This window comes from Elaeis guineensis, chromosome 2 (genome assembly GCF_000442705.2).
Source record: "Elaeis guineensis isolate ETL-2024a chromosome 2, EG11, whole genome shotgun sequence".
Taxonomy (NCBI): Eukaryota; Viridiplantae; Streptophyta; class Magnoliopsida; order Arecales; family Arecaceae; genus Elaeis; species Elaeis guineensis.
Window position 1 is genome coordinate 75,587,173 of NC_025994.2, and position 27,854 is coordinate 75,615,026.

Sequence of the window (27,854 nt, forward strand, 5' to 3'; positions counted from 1 at the left end):
GGATAAAGACCAATCCCTTATCTGCTATGAATGCAAGAAACCGGGACACTTCAAGTCTGAATGCTCACAATTGAAGAAGGGTCCCAAGAAGTACAAGAAGAAGGCCATGATGGCTACTTGGAGTGAAAGTGATGACTCAAGCTCCGAAGAGGAAGACTCAACTGAACAAGCCAACTTGTGCCTTATGGCATATGAAAATGAGGTAAACTCTTCAACTCCTGTAGACTTTACCTTTGAAAAACTTCATGAAGCTTTTTATGATTTAATTGATGAACTAAAGAAGCTAGGGATAAAGAAAAAAGAGTTAAAATCAAAGAATCAATCTCTACTAAAATAAAATTAGTGTATTTCAAATGAAAAATCTATCTTGCTTCAAGAAAATCTGAACTTAAAGAATGAAATTGCCAAGCTAAAATCAATAGTTGAAAAATTTACTTTAAGTTCTAATAAACTTAATATGATTCTTAAAAATCAAAAGGCTATTTATGATAAGGCTGGTCTTGGTTACAATCTCCTAAAGAAATAAAAGTTTCTAAAAAATATCTATGTAAACTCTTCAAACAATAAGTTTTCAAACATTACTTGCTTCAAATGTGGTAAAGTAGGTCACAAGTCATGCACTTGTCTCTCTAACAATTTCTTAAATTCTAATGCAAAGAAAATATGGGTTCCAAAAGGAACCATTGTGACTAACCAAAAAGGACCCAAGAAAGCTTGGATACCTAAAGTAAAAACTTGACTTTTGCTTGCAGGTGTGTCTAGCATCCCAAGGAGCAAATCGAAAATGGTATCTTGATAGCAGATGCTCGAGACACATGACTGGTGATGAATCTCAATTCATCACACTTGATGCTAAGAATGGAGGGATGGTTACCTATGGAGACAATGGTAAAGAAAAAATCATCGGTATAGGTAACATTCGTATCACTCCCTTCAAGTTTATTGAAAATGTGTTGCTAGTAGATGGTTTAAAACATAATTTATTAAGCATCAGTCAATTTTGTGATAAAGGATATAGAGTCATTTTTGAATCCTCTGTTTGCATTGTAACTAGTCCTATTAATGAAGGTATTAAATTTGTTGGACATAGATATGGTAATGTTTATATGGTAGATTTAAATAATCTATCCAAAATAAACATGCAATGCCTAGTATCCTTGAATGCCAAGATTAATGAAACTAGTTGGCTTTGGCATCGTAGGCTTGCACATATTAGCATGCACTCACTTTCAAAACTTATTAAGAAGGATTTGGTTATTGGTTTACCCAAATTAAATTTTGAAAATGATAGAATATGTGATGCATGCCAACTAGATAAACAAACAAGAGTTTCATTCAAATCTAAAAATATTATTTTAACTTCTAAGCCATTAGAACTATTGCATATGGATTTATTTGGACCTACCAGAACTACTAGTCTAGGAGGAAAATGATATGGTTTTATAATTATTGATGATTTTTCTTGTTTTACATGGATTTTTTTTTGGCACACAAGGATGAAACTTTTTAAGTTTTCTCTAAATTTTATCAAAAATCACAAATAAGAAAGGTTTTTCAATTCAAAATATTCGAAGTGATCATGGAACCGAATTTGAAAATTAAGATTTTGAAAAGTTTTGTGATGAAAAAGGAATAGACCATAATTTTTCAGCACCTAGGACACCCCAACAAAATGGGATAGTAGAAAGAAAAAATAGAACCCTTGAATAAATGGCCCGTACCCTGCTATGTGAAAGCAACCTTCCAAGATACTTTTGGACGGAAGCTATTAACATAGCATGTTACATATTAAATCATGCTTTAATTAGATAAATTTTAAAGAAAACTCCCTATGAGCTTTGGAAAGGAAGAAAACCAAACATTGCATATTTTCATATTTTTGGTTACTAATGTTTTGTGTTAAATAATGTTAAAGAAAGACTAGAAAAGTTTGATGCAAAATCTGATGAAGTAATTTTTCTTGGTTACTCCTCTTCTAGTAAAGCTTTTAGAGTTTTTAACAAAAGAACCTTAGTAGTAGAGGAGTCAATACATGTTGTCTTTGATGAAACTAATGATCTTCTTTCAAGGAAGAATGAAGGTTTTGATGATGCAGATCCTTTATAAAGGGGATGAAGGAGATCACTCTAAAAGATTCAACAATTCAAGATGATGAAGAACATGAAGACAAACCAGATGAGGAAGGTGAAGAACGACAAGAACAACCTCAAGGTACAAACAATCTACCTAAAGAATGGAGGTATGATCACAATCACCCTAAGAAACTTATCATTGGTGATCCTACACTTGGGGTAAGAACTCATTCTTCTCTTAAAGATGCATTCAATCATTGTGCTTTTGTCTCTCATCTTGAACCTAAAACTATAGACGAAGCTGAAAAAGATTATAATTGGATTAATGCAATGCAAGAAGAACTTAATCAATTTGAAAGAAATAATGTATGGATCTTAGTATCAAGACCTAAAAACTATTCAATAATTGGCACAAAATGGGTATTTAGGAATAAATTAGATGAACATGAAAATGTAATAAGAAATAAAGTAAGATTGGTTGCAAAAAGCTATAATCAAGAAGAAGGAATTGATTTTGATGAGACCTTTGCTTCTGTTGCTAGATTAGAGGCAATTAGACTTCTACTTGCTTATGCTTGCTTTATGAAATTTAAATTATTTCAAATGGATGTCAAAAGTACCTTTTTAAATGGATATATTGCTGAAGAAGTCTGTTGGTGCAAAAATCCGCCTGCGTCGGAGAAGCTGGAGTCGAGGGAGTCACGGTCGCCGCTGGGACCTGCAAAAGAAGTCTAAACTAGAGTTGGGGTTGCTCCAGCAAGACCCTCCGACGCTCAAGTCAGTTCTCTGCCTCAACAAGAATGGAGTGCTCAAACAAAAATTTTAGCAGAGTTTTGGGATAGGAATTAGAGCTTAGAGAATAACGTATCTAGGGTCACCCTTTTTATAGGCGGAGGGAGCGACGGATTGACAGCAACGTTTGTAACCGCCTAGTCGTGGGCCACTCGGGGCTAGGACGAGTTTATTATGAAGAGTAATGGGGTGGAGTCATGGCGGTCACCATGGCTCGCCATGTGGAGTCTGTTGCGGAAAGTGGAGCGGCGTAGGATCCATCGCAGGAAGTGGAGCAGAGTCGTGGCCATTACTGAAGCCTGCCAGGGAGTGATGGAGCCACGCGGAATCCATCGCAGTAGGTGAAGCAGAGTCGTGGCTGTTACTGAAGCCTGCCAGTGAGTGATGGAGCCACGTGGAATCCGTCGCAGGAGGTGGAGCAGAGTCGTGGCCGTTACTGTGGTCTGCCAGAGGGTCCAGACCTGTCGGCCGAAGTTCGGTTGGAGTCCGATCTCCGTAGAATCCCAGATGGGGATCATTTGTCGAGGAGTCTTAGTCGAGACCTGCAATAGGAGTTCAGGGCAGAAGTCTGGCTCCCGTGGGAGTCCGAACGAAGTCTTCTTACAGTTGAAGTAGGGGACGAAGTTTGGCTCCCGTAGGAGTCCGGACGAAGTTTACCTGCAATCAGAGTCGGAGATGAAGTTCGGCTCCTGTAGGAGTTCGGACGAAGTCTTCCTGCAGCTGGAGTCCAAGATGCAGTCCAGCTCCCGTAGGAGTTCGGATGAAGTCTTCCTGCCATTGAAGTTGGGATGCAGTCCGGCTCCCGTAGGAGTCCGAACGAAGTCTTCCTGCCGCTAAAGTCGGGGATGAAGTCCGGCTTCCGTAGGAGCCCAGACGAAGTCTGGCTCCCGTAGGAGCCTGGACGAAGTCTTCTTGCAGTTGGAGTCGGAGACGAAGTCTGGCTCCCGTAGGAGTCCGGGCGAAGTTTACCTGCAGTTGGAGTCAGAGACGAAGTCTGGCTCCCGTAGGAGTCCGGATGAAGTTTACCTGCGGTCAGAGTCGGGGACGAAGTCCGGCTCCCGTAGGAGTCCGGATGAAGTCTTCCTGCAGTTGGAGTCGGAGATGCAGTCCGGCTCCCATAGGAGTCCGGATGAAGTCTTCCTGCTGCTGAAGTCGGGGACGCAGTCCCGCTCCCGTAGGAGTCCGATCGAAGTCTTCCTGCTGCTGAAGTCGGGGATGAAGTCCGACTCCCGTAGGAGCCCGGACGAAGTCTTCCTGCAGTTGGAGTCGGAGACAAAGTCCGGCTCCCGTAGGAGTCCGACGAAGTTTATCTGCAGTTGGAGTCGGAGATGAAGTCCGGCTCTCGTAGGAGTCCGGACGAAGTTTACCTGCAGTTGGAGTCAGGGATGAAGTCCGGCTCCCGTAGGAGTCCGGATGAAGTCTAGCGGGTAGGAACTTGGGTGGAGTCCGTCCGTCATGAAGAATTTGGTCGACGCCGGTGGGGGTCTATTCGTCAGCAGAACTTGGGAATGTCGCAGGGGCTTGGTCGCCGGAGAGATGCCGCCGAAGGTCGGACGCCAGTAGAATCCCTGAGGGGTCACTCCCGACACGAACTACGACAAGGGGGGTTTTATACCCAACACCAGTCCCCCTACTTTCGAGTTCGAGTTTCGATCGAAGGAAGTACAAAAAATTTTCACAGCCGAAGTCGTTTCCCTGAATTCTGCACACGACCGCTCTCGAAAATCTTGGCATTTAATGCGCGTGTGCTGGAGTCTTTTTTTGATTAGGGCGATTCGAAGAGTCCTTTCGAAACTCCCACCAGGGCATAATCCTAAGCGCCACGCCATAATGATCCCGCCGGCAGCTAGCCCTACGTCACGATAAGTGGGACACGTAAAGGGTACTGGTGGGCTTAGGGATATCCGCCACCATAACTGCGCCAGGTCCCATCGCTTATTTAAGCCCCTGCCTTTCCTCCAGGGGCTTCACTTCGCCTGAGAGTCGACACCTTTCTTCTGCCTGAGAGTTTAGCCACTCAGCCACTCCATCGGTGCCCTTTTCGACTCTGAGCGCTCTTCGCACCAGTCTTCGCCATCCCCGCCGGCTCCCCGCCGCCTTCAGTCCTCCGAGCCTCTCCGAGGGGTTCTCCCACCAGGGCTCCTACCCCGGAGGCCAACCTCGAGAGGATGCCACGGATCGAGAAGAGTAGAAGGGGGAAAACAGCGGCCTGCAAACTCTCCGACTGTCGAGCTGTCACTGAGGGTTCCCATCGCCTCAAAGGGGGCTCGAGGGAGAATTTCTTCAACAACAGGGATTTAATAACGGGGACGACCAGTGAGCGCGTTCCACCCGAGAATTTGGAGTAGTTGAACGGGGTGACATCGGTCAAGGGGGCAGAGTTGTCGTCACAAGCTATGGCAGGATTTTTGATGTTGTCGGGGCCGAGGGACCAGAAGCGGTCGGTGCTGATGGCGGGACAGTAGAACTTGTTGCGGGGACGGTGAAAGTAGCGCATGCCGACCTTGCCGGAGTACCTAGGATGGTGGTTGTCGTGGAGCACACAGTGGTGGTGCATGCTTCCGGCACCATCGCGGCCTTCGGGGTGCCTCCGCTTCTTCTTGATGCAGGTTGTCGTCGCCGCCGCCATTGCCGTCGCTGCCCCTCGAATTCTATCCCCCCCTTTTCTCCCTAAGGCTGGGGTTTTGACAATGGAGCAGAACGAGGTGGGGGGAGAGAGCTGAGGGATTTATCACATGCACTGGATAATGCTGCCGAGAAGGATAGAATCGGAAGAAGATGTTAGGAGCTTGAAGTGGTCTCCAACATGTTCCTTTTGAGCCTTGTAGTAATATTTTTTTTCTCGGCCCCCAGGGCCTTGTAACGTATACCTTTATTAATCAAGAATGAGAAGGAGATTTTTTACTTCGTCCGCACTTTGTGTCGAATTGCTGCCTGCCAAACTTCTTTCATTTACCATTGTTATTGTTGTATTCCCTTCTTTTTCTTTTTCTCTCTTTTTTTTTTTTTCGACGTCATCCGGAGGTCGCTGGTCGTTGCCGCATCGGCTCACTTTTCCAGTCATCCTTCTACTTCAGCCTTAATGGGTCTGTAATGCATATTTAATAAATAACATGAGAAGGAATCTTCCGCTACCTCTTTTACTCATGTGTTGAATTGTCGCTTGCCGAGCTTCTTTCGGCTTTTGCCTTGCTTAAAATTGATGCCGTTTGGAGGTACCCGATTGCCGTCGCATTGACCCATCCTTTCGTCCATGGCCGCAGATTTACCCGGGGCCACTCGGGTTTGACGTCCTCTTTTAGAGTTCGAGCTCAGAGTCCGAGCTTCTCGTCACCCTGAGGAAGTCGTCTTATCTCGGGCTTGCGTTGAGGGCTTTCTTGAAGGCTGGGGTTTTTGATAAGAACCCCAATCCTTGCTGGGACGAGGTTTTCTGCATCTTTGATGCCGCTTGTTTTTCATTCATCGCTGATGCAGTCCGTCGCTTTCCTTTTTAACTCCCCTCCCCTTTCTCCTTTTTCTTTTTCGAGTGGGGGTTTTCCCTCTGCTCTTGGTGGGGTTGCGGGAGCGTGAAGGGGCCGCTGGGAAGGTCTCCTTTTTCCCATCCGGTCTTGAATGACCAGACCTTAATTGGTGTCAGGACGGGGTTCTTCCCCTATTTCTGACGTAATTGGTTTTAGCTCAGGTTAGGATGAGGTTTTTCTCTTGTCGCTAACGGGGCTATGGGGGCATATATGGGCATTGTGGGGCCTCTCCCCCCATCCGGTCTAAGTGTGATCGGACCTTCGACCTTGCTCAAGTTAGGGCGAGGTTCTCCTCCTATCCCTAACAAGACTGCGGGGGTACATATGGACGCTATTTGGCCTCTCCCCCCATTCGGTCTAAGGAGAACCGAGCCTTCGACTTTGCTCAAGTTAGGGCGAGGTTCTCCTCCTGTCCCTAACAGGGCTGTGGGGGCACATATGGACGCTGTTTGGCCTCTCCCCCCATCCGGTCTAAGGAGAACCGGGCCTTCGACTTTGCTCAAGTTAGGGTGAGGTTCTCCTCCTGTCCCTAACATGACTGTTTTGGGAAATGTGTCCCAAAAAACCAATCGTCAAGCTGTTGACGGTTGAGCAACCAAGTATTGTAATTGATTTGTTAATAAATAAAATATATTTGGCATCTTCATCATAAGCTTTCATCTTCTAATGAACTCCGTTGTTATGATGAAGTCCTTAGGACTATTTAGGTTCGATAAAGAGAGGATTTATCGATTAGTCCTTAAAACTGTTCATGACCAAATGATAGGCTGTTAATAAGGACGACAGCTTCTATCGAGCATAGGTCGCTGTAGGCCATATGGGTTGGTTGTCCTCTTAACCAAGGAGTGTGGAGACACTGGTATGACATACAGGTGAGATGTAAGGGTACATCGTCATTGAACATGACCAACTCCAGAGTATTCTACTGTCGAGAATATCTCTGATGGGATATAGGTATAAGTGTCCCTTAGACCTGAGATCGCCTCAGTGACTTGCAAGCAACTCACTGTGCTTTGGTACTGGACTAACTAAATTTCTAATTCAGGGACGGAAGGCTTCTGGGCACAGTCAAGTACTTGCGAAGTCAGAGTGTGATCGAGATGGGATTGACCACTCCAAGAGTTGGAGAAGAATGAGTCGCTGTATTTCAATTTAGCAAAACCTTGGGCAGGATAATCCATCAGATGGATTTGATATTTTGAAATACAATGTGGACAACCTGATCAGAGTTGACAGTTAAACTCTGGGGTGTCCTATGATCATTTTGGTCAAGGGGATGAATTATATGAAAACTATATCCGCATGGGTTCTGAGGATGTTGTTCTACACATTCGACCTATCCGGTCGTCGGGTACCATTGCTAGATGGTCACTTCGATTGGTATAGGAATTTATTCCTATGCTACCGGCTTAGGTTCGGATCTATGAGGTCACACACATTAGAGTTCATGATCCAATCAGATGGTTGATCAACGATTAAGAATCGTTCTAGGGTTAAATGATCAATACGATTGACATTTAACCCAGTGCAAGTGTTGCAGGAGGAACTATTAGCAATTCGATTGCTGATTGGCTTAATTTGATTAAGCTAATGGGCTGAGATTAAGTCTAATTAAATATAATTTAATTAGATTTATTTTAGACTTGATTGGATCAAGTCCAATTGGTTTATTGGATAAGCCAAGTGCAAGGAAAAACTAGTCCTAGTTCAACTAGGACTTGGGTCAATCTAATTTCTAATTTGATTAGAAAATTAAATCAGATTTAAATCTAACTTAATCTGATTAAATTAGGTTCTTAATTGGGTTAAGACCTTTTTTAATTGGGTTGATCTAATTTTGATTTGATTTGGTTTGGGAAACCAAATTAAAACAAGTCATAAGACAGAATCCTAGTAAGACTAGGATTTTACCTTGCGCCACATAAGCCTTCTCCACGCCCTCTCTCTTATTCAACGCCAATCTCCACTTATTTTGTGCAACAAAAGCCCTCTCTCAGATCTCTCCCACGTTCACAAAAGGTCTCCTCTCTTCTTTCTTACATGGAAGGTGGTTTGGATCAAATCTAAAAGGAATAAGTTTGGATTTCGAATTCTATGAGATAGAGTTTTAGAAATCCAAAACTCTTTCAATTTTGCACCGAATTTATCCAAATTTTTTTTGGAATTTTTATGGATTTTAGGGTATACATTGTGCACCCTTTTCTTTTGATCCATATATGAAAATATGAAGGAGGTGATCAAGAGTTGGGCGTCCCTTAACTTGCCATGTTTGGATAAGCCTTGACTAGGTGTTTGACCTAGATAAGGATTCTATCATATCTCTCTATATAAGATGGTTTCTTTGTGAAATTTTAGAAGAAATTAGAAATTTGAGAGATATTTGTGCCATCCTAAAATCAGAGAGAAATACCTTTGGGTCGTGGAGATATAAAAGATGCAAGTTTGGATGTCTAGAGAGAAAAATGTGAAGAAGAAGAGGGTCTTCTTCTTGGGTTTTTGTTTTCATATCTTTCCTCCCTCCATCTTGAGTTTCCTGAGAGTGTCTCAGATCTAAAACTCCTCCTTCTACTTTTCATCTTTGGAAGAGTCCAAATCATGAAGAAGGAGGCACCTGATCAACCATCAAAGAAGGATCAGCGCAGTACTAGCATACTGTGCTGATTTCCTGAAGCAGGACTTCTGATCGAGATTCGTGGGCTCGTGTGGACGACTCCTAGAGGCCGGATGCGTGTGCGGCTTGGAACATCATCCTCAAGCCCAGATCAACAAGGTTAGAACATCTAACTTGCAAGGTAATAGATCTGATCTATTGTTTAATACATACATTAGATGTAGCTAGTATAGAAACATGTTGATATGATCAACATGTAGTTCATACTATATTTATATATATTTTAATTTTTGATTTAATTCTATGTAATAATCATATAATAGGATCTTAGATCAAAAGATTTTTTGATCTTAAAAAATAAATTTTGATTTATTTTAGTCTTCCGCTGTATGGTCTTGAAAAAGTTTCAAGATCTAACCCTGAAACCCTAGATCTAGTTCCTACAATTGGTATCAGAGCTAGGTTCTTTATTACATGATTATTTATTCATGCTTAGATTATTTTTAGATTAGATCTAATTTATAATCTGATTATTAAATCTAAAATTAAAATTTTAGATCAATCACAAACTGCAAGGTTGTCCTGCTGTAAGGTTTACCCCTTACAGTGCAAAGGTTGTCCTAGTTTGTGTAGATCTATCTTTAATCATAAATTTATTAGATATGATCTAGATTAAATTTATGATTTATTAGATTTAAAAGATATTTAAATCTGAAATAAAATCTCTTTGTTAATAATTTTTGTGCAAAGAAATTGTTTAAAGTTGAAATTGTTTCAATTACATGAACCTGTTTAGATTAGATCTAAAGTAGTTTCATGTTTATTTCACTTGCATCTTGATTATGAATCAAACATGCAATATGGTTGGTAGAATCATATTATAAAATTATTTTACAAATATGAAAATTATTTTTTGAAAAGCCGAACCCAACCCTCAGTCCAAAACTTAATTAAGAATTAAGAAGTTGTTTGATTAGGTTCTAGGATTGTGAATTGAAGAACCTAAGACACAAATCATAACACATTGGGTTAATGGGTTAGTGGGAATTAGGTCCATTAATTGGGTTAGACCTATGGTTAGATTAAAGATGGACTTAATTAGAGAATTGACTAAATCTAATCAATTATTGTCTTAGATTAGGTCAAGGATTCTCTAGATCAATTACAATAGTTGTAGTTGGTCAAGTCCATATCTTTAACGAGAACCAAATGGACTTGATTCTTGGCTAAGCGGTCTAGCACGAACTGTTAGGTTGATCTAATCGAAACTAATTAAACCAGTTGGTGTCTAAGGTAAACCAGACCGGTGGTTTTTAATTGGGAGCCCACTTACCTGGCCATTTCTGATGGTGTCTAAGGCAAGCTTTGGCAGACCCTCCCACTGATCGAACTTACCTGATCTCTTGGTGAAATTATGTTTTGATCGGATCACTTGACTATTCGAGCTGACCCATGTCAGCTAGGTAAATCAGTGTGACTGATTTAGGTGCTCCTAGACCAGCCCTGGTCTCCCTTAAGCTGACTTGGTGAAGCTAGTGGGAGGATCATGATAAGCTGGTTCATCTGACTTCATCCTCTATATTATTTAAATCCTCTAAAATTATTAAGTCCTTAAAATGATAAAGTTATAGAGATAACTGAGTCATAGCCTCCCATTAAGGTGTTTGATAATGAGTCCATTAACTCAATAATCATTGCAGACCCAAAGACCTGGTGCTTGTTGACTAATGGAATTATCACTCATCATATGACGATTTGGAAGTGTCTCTCTAATGGTGGTTAGGTGAGCCAACCAAAGTTGGGCTTAATCATTCGTTGGTTAGATACACCAAGTATGATCATGTTAATGGTTGGACCTAACCGGATCCTTACAGTGGAGGCCAAAGCCTACTGATTAGGTTTCTGGGGCAAAATTAAAATTACTAGAAATTATTTAGAGAAATAATTGGTTATGAACCTACCCTTAGATGTACATGGGTTGGCCAACCAAAGTTGGGCTTGTGTGCAGTCTAAGTGGATTCTAGTACCCGCTAAGAAATTAGGGTAATTCCTCGAATTGGAGGTAGAGGCTACCAATTCGAATAAAATAGTGGGAGAAACTTTTTGATTAAAGTCCAAATCTTTAGGTTTAATGAATCAGTTACTAATTAGGTTATGGTTCTCCTTTGTGCAAATATGGCCACTTCCCTATCGCTCCGATCATTGTTGGACAATGATAAGTTGGTGGGACCCAACTTCGGTAGCTGGTACCGAAAGTTGAAGATAGTCCTGGAGCATGAACGGATCCTATATGTGATAATGGATCCTACACCTGAGGAGCCAGCTGCCAATGCACGTGGAACAGTCAAAGACACTTACCAGAAGTGGCTCAGTGACCGGACCATGGTGCGCTGTATCATGCTGGCTATCATGAGCGATGAGTTCAGTCGCAGATTCGAGATGGCTCAGCCAAGGGACATGCTTCAAGTGTTGCAGGATGCCTTTGGCACACCCGATGACGTGGAGAGGCACAAGACTAGTTGTGCCATCTTCAACGCCAAAATGCGGGATGGTGCCTCTGTCACTGATCATGTATTGTACATGATCGAGCTGATAGAATGATTGAGCAAGCTCGACTTTTTCTTGCATGAGCAGCTTGGGAAAGATGCAATACTGAACTCGCTGCCCAAGTCTTATCTCCCATTCCTCACTCATTATAGAATGACAAAGCCTGAAGAGAACTACCACGGGTTACTGGGGTTGCTTCAGAACTTTGAGAAGGATCACCAACTTCACAAGGAGTCGGTGAATTTAGTGGGAGGTTCATCTTCTGGTTCTCGACCTTTTGAGAAAGGAAAGAAGAACAAGAAGAAGAAAGTAAAGAAGGTGCAAGTTCAGGCTAGGACATCAGTGCAGAACCAGACCAAAAAGGTCAAGCCTGATAAGAGTCTATTCTACTGGCAAGCACCCTAGATTAGATAGTGTGTCAGATATCTACTTATGACACTGTAGGCTAGGTCATATAAACAAGAACAGAATAAACAGGTTGACTCAAGAGGGAATCCTCGAAGTTAGTGATTGTGAATCACTTCCAATCTGTGAGTCCTGTCTTCTTGGTAAAATGACCAAGTCACCTTTTACTGAAAAAGGTGAGAGAGCTACTGAGCTCTTGAGCCTAGTACATACTGATGTATGTGGGCCCATGAGCACCAGTGCTAAAGGTGGATATTTCTACTTCATAACTTTCACGGATGACCTATCCCGATATGGATATGTCTATCTGATGAAACATAAGTTGGATTCATTTGAAATGTTCAAACGATTCTGAAGTGAAGTAGAAAAATAAACTGGGAAGAGTATTAAAACTCTTCGATCTGATCGAGGAGGAGAATACCTTTCTAGTGAGTTTCTCACATATCTAGGAGAGAATGGGATTCTCTCCCAATGGACTCCTCCAGGAATACCACAGCATAATGGTGTGTTTGAAAGGAGGAATCGGACTTTGTTAGACATGGTCCGATCCATGATGGGTTTTTGCTAGCTTGCTGATATCCTTCTGGGGATATGCACTCGAATCGGTCTGTTATCTATTAAATAGGGTTCCAAGTAAGTCTGTAATTAAGACTCCATATGAGATATGGACGGGACGTAAGCCAGCACTTTCACACCTTAGGGTCTGGGGGTGCCCGGCCTATGTCAAACGATTAGTCACAGACAAACTTGGACCTAGGTCTGACAAATGCTCATTCATAGGGTACCCCAAAGAGACAAAAGGATATTTTTTCTACCATGCTGATGAACAAAAGGTGTTCGTCAGCCTTAAGGCAATCTTTTTAGAAAAGGAGTTCCTTGGTGAAGGAACCGTTGCCTCTAAAGTTGAACTTGATGAAGTTCAACAGGTAGAAGGACCGACACCAATAGCTGAACCTGAGTCGGATATGATTAGATCAGATCCGGAGCCCAATATATCTGTACCATTAAGGTGATCCGGTAGAGTACCGCGTCAGCCGGACAGATACTACGGTTTCTTGGTCCGAGACGGTGATCCCATCGAACTTGATGAGAATAATGAGGATCCGATCACCTATATGGATGCTATGCAGAGACCTGATTCCGAGAAATAGCTTGAAGCCATGAAATCCAAAATAGAGTCCATGAAGGTCAATGATGTATGGACATTGGTTAACCCACCTGATGGGGTTAAACCCATTGGGTGTAAATGGGTCTTCAAAAGGAAGAGGGGCGCAAATGGAAAGGTGGAGACCTATAAAGCCCGTCTGGTTGCCAAGGGGTATCGTCAACGTTATGGTATTGACTATGACGAGATGTTTTCCCCTGTGGCAATGCTCAAATCTATTCGGATAATGCTTGCAATAGCTGCCCATCTGGATTATGAGATCTGGCAAATGGATGTAAAGATAGCTTTCCTGAATGGAGAGCTGACTGAAGAGGTGTATATGATACAACCTGAAGGGTTTACATCCACAGATGAGTCCAAGGTGTGCAAGCTTCAGAGATCCATTTATGGACTGAAGCAAGCTTCTCGGAGTTGGAACATGCGTTTTGATAAGGTGATCAAAACGTATGGCTTCATTAAGAATGGAGAAGAGCCCTGCATCTATAAATGGGCAAATGGTCCAGTTGTGGTATTCCTTGTCTTGTACGTGGATGAAATTCTCTTAATCGGGAATGACATCCCCGCACTACAGGAAATAAAAGTTTGGTTGTCATCACAGTTCTCCATGAAGGACTTGGGTGAAGCATCCTACATCCTAGGGATGAAGATCTATAGGGATAGATCTAAAAGGATGCTTAGGTTATCCCAGTCCATGTACATAGACACTGTACTGAAGAGATTCAGCATGGAGAATTCCAAGAAGGGCCATCTACCGATAGGCCATGGAATTTCTCTCTCTAAGAAGGATTGTCCGACAACTCCTGAAGAGAGAGAGTATATGAGTAAAGTCCCATATGCTTCAGTCGTGGGATCTATCATGTACGCCATGACATGTACAAGACCAGATGTGGCATACTCACTAGGAGTAGTGAGTAGATACCAATCTGATCCTGGAAAAAATCACTGGAAAGTGTTTAAAGCCATCCTTAAGTATTTGAGAAATACTAAGGACCAATGGTTGGTTTATGGCAAGTCAGATCTGAAACTTGTGGGGTTCACAGACTCTAGCTTTCAATCTGACCATGATGACAGCAGGAGCATGTCGGGTTATATCTTTACTCTGAATGATGGAGCCATCTGCTGGAAGAGTTTCAAGCAGCATACTGTGGCGGACTCTGTTTGTGAAGTGGAGTGCATCGCAGCATCGGATGCTGCAAAGGAAGCTGTGTGGCTGAGGAAATCCATCACTGAGCTCGAAGTAGCACCCTCCCTCGATGGTCCAGTCCTGCTCTACTGCGACAGCACTGGTGCCATAGCTCAGGTGAAGGAACCCAAAGCACATCAGCGGACGAAGCACATCTTGCACCGCTTCCACCTGGTCCGAGAGATCGTGGATCGAGGTGACGTCGACCTTCAGAAGATCGACGGAAAGGAGAACCTAGCCGACCCCTTCACTAAAGCCCTGGCAATAAAGGAGTTCGACAACCACAAGTCAAAGATCGGTATTAGATACTGTGCCGAGTGGCTTTAGGACAAGTGGGAGTTGTTGGGAAATGTGTCCCAAAAAGCCAATCGTCAAGCTGTTGACGGTTGAGCAACCAAGTATTGTAATTGATTTGTTAATAAATAAAATATATTTGGCATCTTCATCATAAGCTTTTATCTTCTAATGAACTCCGTTGTTATGATGAAGTCCTTAGGACTATTTAGGTTCGATAAAGAGAGGATTTATCGATTAGTCCTTAAAACTGTTTACGACCAAATGATAGGCTGTTAATAAGGACGACAGCTTCTATCGAGCATAGGTCGCTGTAGGCCATATGGGTTGGTTGTCCTCTTAATCAAGGAGTATGGAGACACTGGTATGGCATACAGGTGAGATGTAAGGGTACATCATCATTGAACGTGACCAACTCCAGAGTATTCTACTGTCGAGAATATCTCTGATGGGATATAGGTATAAGTGTCCCTTAGACCTGAGATCGCCTCAGTGACTTGCAAGCAACTCACTGTGCTTTGGTACTGGACTAACTGAATTTCTAATTCAGGAACGGAAGGCTTCTGGGCACAGTCAAGTACTTGCGAAGTCAGAGTGTGATCGAGATGGGATTGACCACTCCAAGAGTTGGAGAAGAATGAGTCGCTGTATTTCAATTTAGCAAAACCTTGGCCAGGGTAATCCATCAGATGGATTTGATATTTTGAAATACAATGTGGACAACCTGATCAGAGTTGACAGTTAAACTCTGGGGTGTCCTATGATCATTTTGGTCAAGGGGATGAATTATATGAAAACTATATCCGCATGGGTTCTAAGGATGTTGTTCTACACATTCGACCTATCCGATCGTCGGGTACCATTGCTAGATGGTCACTTCGATTGGTATAAGAATTTATTCCTATACTACCGGCTTAGGTTCGGTCCTATGAGGTCACACATATTAGAGTTCATGATCCGATCAGATGGTTGATCAACGATTAAGAATCGTTCTAGGGTTAAATGATCAATACGATTGACATTTAACCCAGTGCAAGTGTTGCAGGAGGAACTATTAGCAATTCGATTGCTGATTGGCTTAATTTAATTAAGCTAATGGGCTGAGATTAAGTCTAATTAAATATAATTTAATTAAATTTATTTTGGACTTGATTGGATCAAGTCCAATTGGTTTATTGGATAAGCCAAGTGCAAGGAAAAACTAGTCCTAGTTCAACTAGGACTTGGGTCAATCTAATTTCTAATTTGATTAGAAAATTAAATCAGATTTAAATCTAATTTAATCTGATTAAATTAGGTTCTTAATTAGGTTAAAACCTTTTTTAATTGGGTTGATCTAATTTTGATTTGATTTGATTTGGAAAACCAAATTAAAACAAGTCATAAGACAGAATCCTAGTAAGACTAGGATTTTACCTTGCGCCACATAAGCCTTCTCCACGCCCTCTCTCTTATTCAACGCCAATCTCCACTTATTTTGTGCGACAAAAGCTCTCTTTCAGATCTCTCCCACGTTCACAAAAGGTCTCCTCTCTTCTTTCTTACATGGAAGGTGGTTTGGATCAAATCTAAAAGGAATAAGTTTGGATTTCGAATTCTATGAGATAGAGTTTTAGAAATCCAAAACTCTTTCAATTTTGCACCGAATTTATCCAAATTTTTTTTGGAATTTTTGCAGCTTTTAGGGTATACATTGTGCACCCTTTTCTATTAATCTATATATGAAAATATGAAGGAGGTGCTCAAGAGTTGGGCGTCCCTTAACTTGCCATGTTCGGATAAGCCTTGACTAGGTGTTTGACCTAGACAAGGACTCTATCATATCTCTCTATATAAGATGAGTTTCTTTATGAAATTTTAGGAGAAATTAGAAATTTGAGAGATCTTTGTGCCATCCAAAAATCAGAGAGAAATACCTTTGGGTTATGGAGATATAAAAGATGCAAGTTTGGATGTCTAGAGAGAAAAACGTGAAGAAGAAGAGGGTCTTCTTCTTGGGTTTTTATTTTCATATCTTTCCTCCCTCCATCTTGAGTTTCCTGAGAGTGTCTCAGATCTGAAACTCCTCCTTCTACTTTCCATCTTTGGAAGAGTCCAAATCAAGAAGAAGGAGGCACCTGATCAACCATCAAAGAAGGATCAGCGCAGTACTAGCATACTGTGCTGATTTCCTGAAGCAGAACTTCTGATCGAGATTCGTGAGCTCGTGTGGACGACTCCTAGAGGCCGGACGCGTGTGCGGCTTGGAACATCATCCTCAAGTCCAGATCAACAAGGTTAGAATATCTAACTTGCAAGGTAATAGATCTGATCTATTGTTTAATACATACATTAGATGTAGCTAGTATAGAAACATGTTGATATGATCAACATGTAGTTCATACTATATTTATATATATTTTAATTTTTGATTTAATGCTATGTAATAATCATGTAATAGGATCTTAGATCTAGAGATTTTCTGATCTTAAAAAATAAATTTTGATTTATTTTAGTCTTCCGCTGTATGATCTTGAAAAAGTTTCAAGATCTAACCCTGAAACCCTAGATCTGGTTCCTACAGGCTGTGGGGGCACATATGGGCGCTGTTTGACCTCTCTCCACATCTGGTCTAAAGAGAACCGGGCCTTCGACTTTGCTCAAGTTAGGGCGAGGTTCTCCTCCTGTCCCTAACATGGCTGTGGGGGCGCATGTGGGCGTTGCTTGGCCTCTCCCCCCATCCGGTCTAAGGAGAATCGGGCCTTCGATTTTATCGAGATGAAGTTCTTCTCCTGCTTCCGACACGATTTGTTTTGACTGTCTTGTCGATATAGACTTGTGCCAAGAGAGGAGACAAGTAGATATGCAACTTTTATTTAAAATAAAGTTATCGGTAATACATTCGTAAGTTTTTCGAGCTCCATGGTCGCGGGAGGTCTGCTCCTCCGAGCTCTTTGAGGTAATAAGTTTCGGGCCAGACTGCTTCTTTGACTTCGTACGGGCCTTCCCAATTTGGGGCGAGCTTTCCTAGATCTTGAGGTTGCAAGACAGCGGCTCGTCGAAGCACTAGATCTCCTGCTCTAAAGACTTTATTCTTGATCCAAAAATTGTAATAGCGGGCGACTTTCTGTCTGTAGGCTGCCATCCAAACTTGAGCTACCTTCCGCTTTTCTTCCAGTAAGTTGAGGTTGGTTTTAAGACCTTGCGAATTGTGATGTTCGTTGAATGCTACGACTCGTGCCGATGGGAGTTTAAGCTCAATTAGGATAACAGCCTCCGTTTCGAAGGCTAGAGCGAAGGGGGTCTCCTCCGTGGGCAGTCTTTGGGTAGTTCGGTATGCCCACAGCACATGATAGAGTTCGTCTACCCAAGTTCCCTTCGCCTTTTCGAGCCTTGTCTTGATCTCTTGCAGCAGGGTTCTGTTGGTCACTTTAGCTTCGTCGTTCGCCTGAGGATGGGCTACTGATGTGAAGTTGTGGGAGATGTTTAGATCTTCACAGAATTCGGTGAATCTTGCTCCCACGAACTGCCACCCATTATCAGTGATTAAGATTCTTAACAGGCCGAACCTACAAACGATTGACTTCCAGACAAAATCTTGCACTTTAGCTTCTGTGATTTTCGCCAGTGGTTCGGCTTCGACCCACTTGGTGAAGTAGTCAATCGCTACCAGGAGGAACTTTCTCTGCCCCGATGCCATGGGAAAGGGTCCAAGGATATCCATCCCCCATTGCGCAAAAGGTCATGGGGCACTCAAGGGTGTAAGCTCGGTGGCGGGCTGTCTCTGCATGTTGGCATATCTCTGACATCGTCACACTTTCTGACGTATTCAATCGAGTCATGATGCATTGTCAGCCAGTAATATCCTTGGCGGAGCAACTTGTGGGATAAAGATCTAGCCCCCAGATGGCTTCCGCAGATTCCTTCATGCACCTCCCACAAGGCGTATTCAGCTTCCGAAGGCCGGAGGCATTTTAGAAGGGGCAAAGAGTATGATCTCTTGTACAACTTGCCCTCATAAAGGATGTATCGAGAGGCTTGATTTCTGAGCTTCCGAGCTTCTTTTGCATCATGAGGGAGAACTTCATCCCTGAGATATGCCATCAGTGGGTCGATCCAACTGCGCTCGTGATTAATTTCCATCATGAGCCACGATTCTTCCGTACTTGGGCACTTCAGAACTTCAAAGAGAACACCCTTGGGCAATTCAGCCAAAGCCAGCGTAGCCAGCTTGGAGAGAAGATCGGCCCGGGTATTTTCCATTCTTGGAATCTGCCTGATGTGGAAGCTACTAAAGGTGGGGACGAGCTCCTTTACCTTTTCAAGATACTTAGCCATGCTGTCCTCCCACACTTCGTAGTTTCCTTTGACTTGTCCCACTACCAATTGGGAGTCGCTGTGAACTTGGAGCCGATCTACTCCCAACTCTTTGGCGATCTTCAATCCTGCGATCAGAGCTTCATATTCTGCTCCATTGTTTGTCGTGGGAAACTCGAAGCGTAGAGCGTACTCCACGATGATTCCCTCTGGACTGATCAAGATCAGGCCCGTGCCTGCTCCCGACATGTTGGAAGACCCATCCACGCAGAGGGCCCAAAAGCAACCAGAGGGGTCTGCTTCTTCTTTGGGGGAGTTCGGTCGGGGCTCCAGGCTGTCAATTTTGCCCTGTTCAGATTCGGCCTCCTCCGGGATAGTGCACTCCACTATAAAATCTGCCAATATCTGGGCTTTCACTGCTGGTCTAGGTCGATAGTTGATGTCGAATTCTGTGAGCTTGATCGCCCATTTCGCCATCCTCCCGGAGGCATCCGCTCGGTGCAGAATCATCTTGATCAGCTGGTCGGTGAGCAGCGTTACGGTGTGCCTTTGAAAGTAGGATCGAAGCCTCCGAGCTGCAATCAACATGGCGTAAGTTAGTTTCTCTAATTTAGTATACGTAGTTTCAGCGTCTCTCAATGCGCGACTGACGTAGTAGATCGACCATTGAATTTTTGCCTCTTCCTTAACAGGGACTGCTGCGAGAGCCATAGGGGAGACCGCCAGGTACAAAAATAGCTCCTCTCCAAGCTCGGGCTTCGCCAAAAATGGAGGTGAGCCAAGGTAGCTTCTTAGCTCTTTGAATGTCTGTTGGCACTCAGGGGTCCAACAGAAGTTCTTCGGCCGCTTGAGGGTTTGGAAGAAGGGTAAGCACCGTTCGGCCGACCTCGCGATGAAGCGATTCAGGGCTGCTACCCTCCCTGTAAGGCATTGAACCTCTTTTATTGACTTCGGGGCGGTCATTTTCTGGATGGCGTAAATTTTTTCTGGATTGGCTTCAATCCCGTGCCCCGACACCATGAAGCCCAGGAACTTTTCCGAGGTCACTCTGAAAGCACATTTAGTCGGGTTCAGCTACATCTTATATTTTCGGAGGGCGTCGAAGGTCTCCTCGAGGTCGGCGACGTGGTTCATGGAAGATTTGCTTTTCACGAGCATGTCGTCCACGTAGACCTTCATGTTGCGGCCGATCTGCTCCTTGAAGATTTTGTTCACCAGCCGTTGATAGGTCGCACCTACATTTTTGAGGCCAAAAGGCATGACCCTGTAACAGTAAAGGCCACGGTTAGTAATGAAAGCGGTCTTTTCTTCATCTTCCGACGCCATCCTGATTTGGTTATAGCCGAAGAATGCATCCATGAAGGTGAGAAGCTCATGGCCCGAGGTCGCATCCACCAGTTGATCAATTCTGGGCAGAGGGTAGCTGTCCTTTGGGCAGGCTTTATTCAACTTTTTGAAGTCTATACACATCCTCCACTTGCCATTTGCCTTTTTGACTAGGACAACGTTGGAAATCCAGTCAGGATAATTGACTTCCCTAATGAACCCGGCTTTCAGGAGTTTGTCCACTTCCTCGGCTATCGCTTTCTGCCTCTCCGGTGTATGACCTCGAATTTTTTCTTTCGTCGGTCGATGCTTTGGATCGACGGCCAGACGGTGCTCCATGATTTCCGTGTCAATCCCCGACATGTCTGCTGGGACCCAAGCAAAAACATCTGCATTCTTTCATAGAAATTGATGAGATGCGCCCGCACCTCTTCCCCCAGGTTGGAGCCGATCTTCACCACATGCTTCGCATTCCCGTCGTTCAAAGGGATCGAAGCCAGATCTTCGATTGGGCCATCCCTCTCCTCAGTGAGGTCATCGCGGGCGTCCAGCCCATCAACTGGGTAGAGGTCGGATTGGTCACTTCTTTGCTAGGCTATGTTGTAGCAGTGTCTGGCCAGGGCCTGGTTTCCCCTGACCTCTCCGACCCCCTGGTTGGTAGGAAATTTCAATTTCAAATGGTAGGTTGACACAACGGCCCAGAGAGCGTTGAGGCCAGGTCAGTCGAGGATCGCGTTGTAGGCCGACGGTGCCTTCACCACCAAAAAATTCACCAGAGCCCTGGATTGTCTTGGATATCGACCCGCAGCTACAGTCAAAGTTATTACTCCCTCCACCAAGACAGCATCGTCGGTGAACCTACTAGAGGAGAGCTAATCGGCTCCAAATGGCCGTCAAGGGTGGACATTCTTGAGAAGGCATCGTAAAACAAAATGTCGGCCGAACTTTCATTGTCGACAAGAATGCGGCGGACGTCGTAATTAGCTATATTCAAGAAAACTACAACCGCATCGTTATGAGGAAATTGAACTCTCCGAGCATCTTCTTCAGTGAAAGTTATGGATTCCTCAATCTTTTGCCGCTTGGGAGGTCCGGCCAATACGTCGGTCGCTCCCCACCGGGATTCTTCCGAGATAGTGTTGGCGAAATCCGTCGGAGGCTGATTATTCGACCGCTCCATGCCGGCGGCCGTTGTCGGAGGATGAGGGGCCTGGAAAATTGGAGGCAAGGCCAGAGCCTGAGATCTGGCCGCGGAGGCCGTGGGTCGCCATGTGGATGCTTCGCGAGAAGGCATCGGGCGAAGATCTAGTGGGGGAAGGAGGAGAGGACACCGAAAAAGATGACCGGAGGTGATCCCGTTGAGCGCTCCTTTAAGAACAAGGGTACTACGAAGACACGCCGGCCCTCCTTCTAGTGCCAAAGTCTATGTAGAACAACCCTCAGGTTTTAAAATCATGCTTTTCCCAATCATGTCTTTAATATAAATAAAGCTCTATATGGTTTGAAACAAGCACCCAGAGCTTGGTATGAAAGGCTAAGCAAATTTCTACTTAATAATGACTTTTCAAGAGGAAATGTAGACACAACACTATTCATCAAAAGAAATCAAGATGATATATTAGTTATACAAATATATGTTGATGACATTATTTTTGGGTCTATTGATGAAACTCTTTGTCAAGATTTTGCAAAGCTCATGCAGGGGGAGTTCGAGATAAGCATGATGGGAGAACTTACATTCTTCTTCGGACTTCAAATCAAACAAACAAAGAAAAAAATCTGCATCACCCAAAGCAAGTACACAAGAGAATTACTTAAGAGATTTGGAATGGAGAATTCCAAACCAATTGGCACTCCCATGAGCTCAACATGTAAGCTTGACAAGGATGAAGAAGGTAAGAGTGTAGACTTAAAATTTTATAGAGGCATGATTGGTTCTCTATTATATTTAACTGCTAGTAGACCTGATATCATGTTTAGTGTTTGCTTGTATGCTCGATTTCAATCAAATCCAAAAGAATCACACTTGAATGCTGTTAAAAGAATCTTTAGATATTTAAATGGTACACAAACTCTAAGATTATGGTATTCTAAGGACTCATTAATTGACTTAATATAATATTCAGATGTCGATTTTGCTGGATGTAAATTAGATAGAAAAATACTAGTGAAACTTGCCAATTTCTTGGAGTAAACCTAATCTCTTGGTTTAGCAAGAAATAAAATTCGGTAGCACTGTCTACGGCCGAGGCTGAATACATTGCAACCGAAAGTTGTTGTGCTCAAATCTTGTGGATTAAGCAACAACTCGAAAACTTTGGTATCAAACTTAATGAAACTCCCATAAGATGTGATAACACTAGTGCTATAAATCTCACTAAAAATTCAATTCAACATTCTAGGTCAAAACATATTGAAATCAGGCATCACTTCATAAGAGAACATGTCCAAAATAAAGATATAATTCTTGACTATGTTTGTACCGAAAAATAATTAGCTGACATCTTTATCAAGGCCTTAAATAAAGATAGATTTTATGAAATTAGGAGAGAACTAGGAATCCTTGATCCATCTGCTTAGGTGTCTCTCTGATTCCAAGATATCATCACCAAAAATTCTTTTAGCTTAATTCTCATATCTTAACCTCAATCGTCCAAAATAATCATTCTCATAATCAATTTTTGGGTATACATCCTTCCCATAATATTTCAAATTTTTCAAAATTGATTCATCATTTTTCTGAATTTCTCTGTGCCATGAGTCGACCCCCAGGGTCGACCCTAGGGCAAACTTGTAATTTTTGGCTAAAACCCACGGGCACTCTCCTTTTGTTGGAAATCACTCCTTAAGCCGATCCATTCTTCCATCTTCTTCCTTCCACCAAGCCAAAAGACCCTCTATCTTCTTCTCAAACCCAAGTTCTTCCCCAAAAACTCTTCTCCCACCATCTCTCATTCTCAAAATCACCCTCTTGGAACCAAGCTCCTCCCTTTTCTTCTTCGTCATTTGGAGCGAGTAGAGCTTGCCCTAGACTCTACCCGTCTTCTCCAAATCGGCACTCCTCCTCTCCAAAATCTTTTTTCTTCCCCTAAAAACCTTCTATCTTTCCACACATTTGATCTCCTAAGATCCTTGCTAGCTCTGGTTGTGGAAATGGCTCTGAAAATGAAGCTTCCTCAAAGGAGAAAATCAGTCTGCGGATTGGAAGAGGGTGTGCGCCGGAAAAGACAGGCAACCGAGACCTTGTCAGCTTCAATCCCTGCTCCGGCATCTGCTCCAGCTACATCTCGGTCTCCAATAAGCCCCAGTAAGATACCCCTCTCCAATAGGAAGGTAGAGCCCGGCAAAAACATAGATTTTATATTTTTTGAAAAGGAAAGGTTTTCTATCGGATCAAAAATTAAGGATCAAGGTTGGAAATTCTACTGCTCACTTAAAGAAATTACCTATGTGGATCTTGTTAGAGAATTTTATTTGAATATGGGATATGGCAATGAAACAGTAAGATCCACTGTAAAGGGTATAGAAATTAATCTTGATCCTATAATTTTGGGAGAAATTCTTCATCTACCCTGTGAGGGATACTCAAACATGGAACTCTCAGTTAAGGAGGAGGGAATTAATGTAATTCTAGGAAGAACCTTCACGGGAAGCCTAAACAAATTAGAGGCCAAGATCCTTTCCATTGAGATGAGGCTACTACATCAAATGGTAACTAAGTTATTCTTCCCTAGAAGTGGTAGATATGATCTCTTCTCTGGCCGAGACATCTGCATTATGTATCATGTTGTTACTCAAACCCCCCTAAACCTTCCGGCATTAATGATTGAAGCTATGAGAGAGACCTTGAATAGGTCCAAGGCATATTTGCCTTTCGGTATGGCCCTCACTTTAGTATTCAGGAGGTTTGGAGTTAACTTTGAGGGGGAGGCAGTAGCTAGGCTTTCTCACTCTGACACTATCAACCATCATACTTTGCACCGCATGGAATTTTTCAAGACTAATGGTGGTTGGTCAAAGGGTGTGGAAGAGAGAGCTGAGGGCAGAGCAGAGGAGGAAGGACCTTCATCACCTCTCCGAGATCACAGGGCTGTATCTCTAGACATTCAGTTTATTTCTGACCATGAGGCTGGGCCGTCAGAGTCTATGAGGAGGCACACTTCAGTCCAGTAGCCGGACAACAGAGCACATCCCTCAGAGATCAGATTGGCTAATGACCAGATAGAGATGATATCTCAGTGCGTAGCTTCTATACTATCTCATCAAATGGGTACTTCAGCTTCTGCTCAGGGATCTACATTTCACAATATATCTGATCAGGCACTGATCCCCCACATCTCCACTGTGTTCCAGATGATTTCTGATCAGTCAGTTCGCATCGAGCAGCTTGAGGATTGTGTAGTGAGACTGACTGGCAGAGTATTCGACTTGCAGAGGCAAGTACTGGCTCTACCCACCCACAGCCACATGGGGACATCACTGAGGTCTCAGACCTATCTACGGAGGCAGCCAGACTGCGAGGAGTCTTGGAGAGTGGGTTTGATTTTCTGAGAAGAGAGATCAGGGGCTCCAGTGAGCATGTGTCCACTCAGTTCACTGCACTGCTACAATCTGTTTCAAGAGCCTTAAACCTTCTGGACACTATCAGACTATCACTTGTAGCACAGTCCTTTGCTTCACACCTTCAGGATCTTCTCATCCCTCCACTCGTGCCGGCACCTCCACCCGTGGTAGAGGCAGACGGGGTCGAGGTCGAACCGATCGTGATCCTTCATCTCCTCATCCTATCTCCGATTCATCTGACTCTGATCCATCCAGTCATGATCTCTACTAGATCCTATGTAGTCAGTCTTTTCTTTAATTTTTTTTAGGATGTGTAATACAATGTTGACTGTTTGACTTTTGGATAGTTACTATCCATGTCTTTTGTACTCTAAGTCAACACTTATGTATTAAAACATCTTTGTACTCAAAGATCTTTTTATATATATATATCCTTTGTCTTTCAATAAATATCTCTGAATGTGATCAACTTGAATTACTTTTAAATTGTGAAACACTTGCATAGCAATATCTTTTCAATGAATATATCTTTTACGATTGCTAATATTAAGGGGGAGTAAAGCAATAAGCAATACAAAACAAGCAATTATAGAAGGAAGCTAAAGAACTAAAATTGATCTCATCAAAAGGAAGGAATAGAAAATATATTCAAAAAAAAAAAGGGGGAGTAGAGAATCAAGATGGATGCTGTCAAAAAGGGGGAGTAGAAAATCAAGATTGATGAGATTGAGCAAAGCAATAAGCAATAAGAACAGTAAAGATTGATTATTAAGATTGAGATTGAGCAATAAAAGCAATACAGATTGAATTATAAGCAAATTTCAAATTTATAAGAAAAGTTTAAATTTTTAGCAAATTTCAAATCTGTCTTAAAACTGCTTATGATACATTTCATTCCGATACTTGGCTATGATATTTAAGTAATGCATCTTTATCAATTTGAAATTCATGTTCAATGCTTTATATACGCTTTTGCTCAAGTGTTTTGTCATCATCAAAAAGGGAAAGATTGTTGCTCTTGAATTAATTTTGATGATTACAAAGCATTTGAGGAGATTACTAATGATCTTGGCTTGGAAAAAGACTTATTGTATTTCAGGGGCAAAATCATAATTTCATCAATACCTGATTCAGAAGTCCCAAGAACAAGAACAAAAGACGTGCAGTCTACTGGAGAAAATTTCAATATTTTTGGAAGTATATTTTACAAGAAAATCAAATTTTTATTTTTGAGTCGACCCCATGAGTCGACTCATGGCTTAAAGAGCTGAACGGCACGCTGATTTTTTGGCTGTCACAGTCTGTGAGTCGACCCCCAGGCATGAGTTGACTCCATGAGTCGACCTCTGCTGCTTTTAGGCCAAAATTACAGAACCATTATTTTCTGCTGTTTTCTACAGAGGTCGACCCCACGAGTCAACCCATGAGCATGAGTCGACCCTATGAGTCAACCCCTGTGATGGAAAAGTTCTGCAATGGCTAGTTTTTTTACCCATTTTATTTGTATTTAATACTCATTTAATATGCTCTAACGGCTCTATTTCAACCCAAATTACTCTCCACCATTATTTGAAGATATATAAAGGGACTAAAAGGAGGGAATCAAAAATAGAGAGAAAAAGGGAAGAGTTTTAAAAGAGGATTTCAAGCATACTTCTCAGCCCTAAGCAAGAGCCCACTCAAAGCATTCAAGAAGCTTTTAATTCAAGTTTACCAACTCCTCAAGTGCTCATTCAAGTCTCCAACCACCTTGAGAAAATCAGAAAGAGCTTTCTTCTATTTGAGTAAAGTATATTTAAAGCTTCATTCGCTCATTAAAGGAGCTTCTTTTATATTTTCTGTGCTGTTAATTGCAATACTCATTTTGAGTTATTGTTTTTATTTTGGAAGGGTTCCAAAATGTGGAAAGGTTGATCCGAACCTTGAATCGGATTGTATTGGATTGGCTTGTACCCGAGAATAAGTGGACTAGCTTGGGATAGCTAGAGTCGGAGTTTCCGACAAGTGTATTCAGGTTGAATACAAGTTAGTAGATTGGAATTCTCAAGTAGGAGCTTGGGGAGTGAATGTAGGTACAAGGTTGGCACCGAACTACTATAAACCCTCTTGTTTGTGTTGTGCCTAATCGCTCTTCTTTAGAACTTCTTTATTCTCTTGCATTCTTGCATTCAACCATTAGCCTTGAATTAATTATACTCTTCTTACTTATCTTGCTATTGTTAAATAATCTTCATAAATTGAAAGTTAAGTTTAAAATTTTTAGAAATCCAATTCACCCCCCCCCTCTTGGGTTGCATAGCTGGGCAACAGCTGGGCCGGTGGGGATGTGGCCAGGCCGGGCCGGTGGCGACTGTGACCAGGCCGGCGAGGATGGGGTCTGGGGTTGGGGAGGGTGTCGGCGATGGGGAGGGAGGAAGGGAAGAGAGAAAGGGGGGAAGAGAAAAAAAGAAAAGAAAAGAAAGAAAAAAAAGAAAAAAAAAAGAAAAAAAAGAGGAAAAAAAAGAAAAAGAGAAGATCGGGCCAGGGAGGGGGTGGCCAGTGGCGACAGAGATGGGGCCAGGGAGGGTGTCGGTCGGTGGAGATAGGGTCAGGGAGGGGGCGACCGAAGGAGATGGGGTCGGGGAGGGTGTCGACCGACGAAGATGGGGTCGGAGAAGGGGCGACCGGGGGAGATGGGGTTGGGGAGGGTGTCGACCGATGGAGATGGGGTCGGAGAGGGGGTGACCGGGGGAGATGGGGTCGGGGAGGGGGCCTATCGGCAGCCAAAGGAGATGGAGCCTGAGACAGGGCCGCTAGCGGTCGGGAGAGATGGGGCGGGGGGTGTCGGCCGATAGAGATGGGATTGAAAAAATTATTTAATTAATTATTTAATTAATTATTTGATTAATTTTATTTATTGCATAATTTTTTAATATTATTGCTAAATTTATTTAATTATTTGATTAATTATTTTTTTACTAACACAATGCGTATTGCTGTTACTTATTATAATTTAATTATTTTATGTGCTATTTTATATAGTTTTATTTATTATAATTAAATATAAAAAATATTTTTGTTTTAGAAAAAACTCTATTAA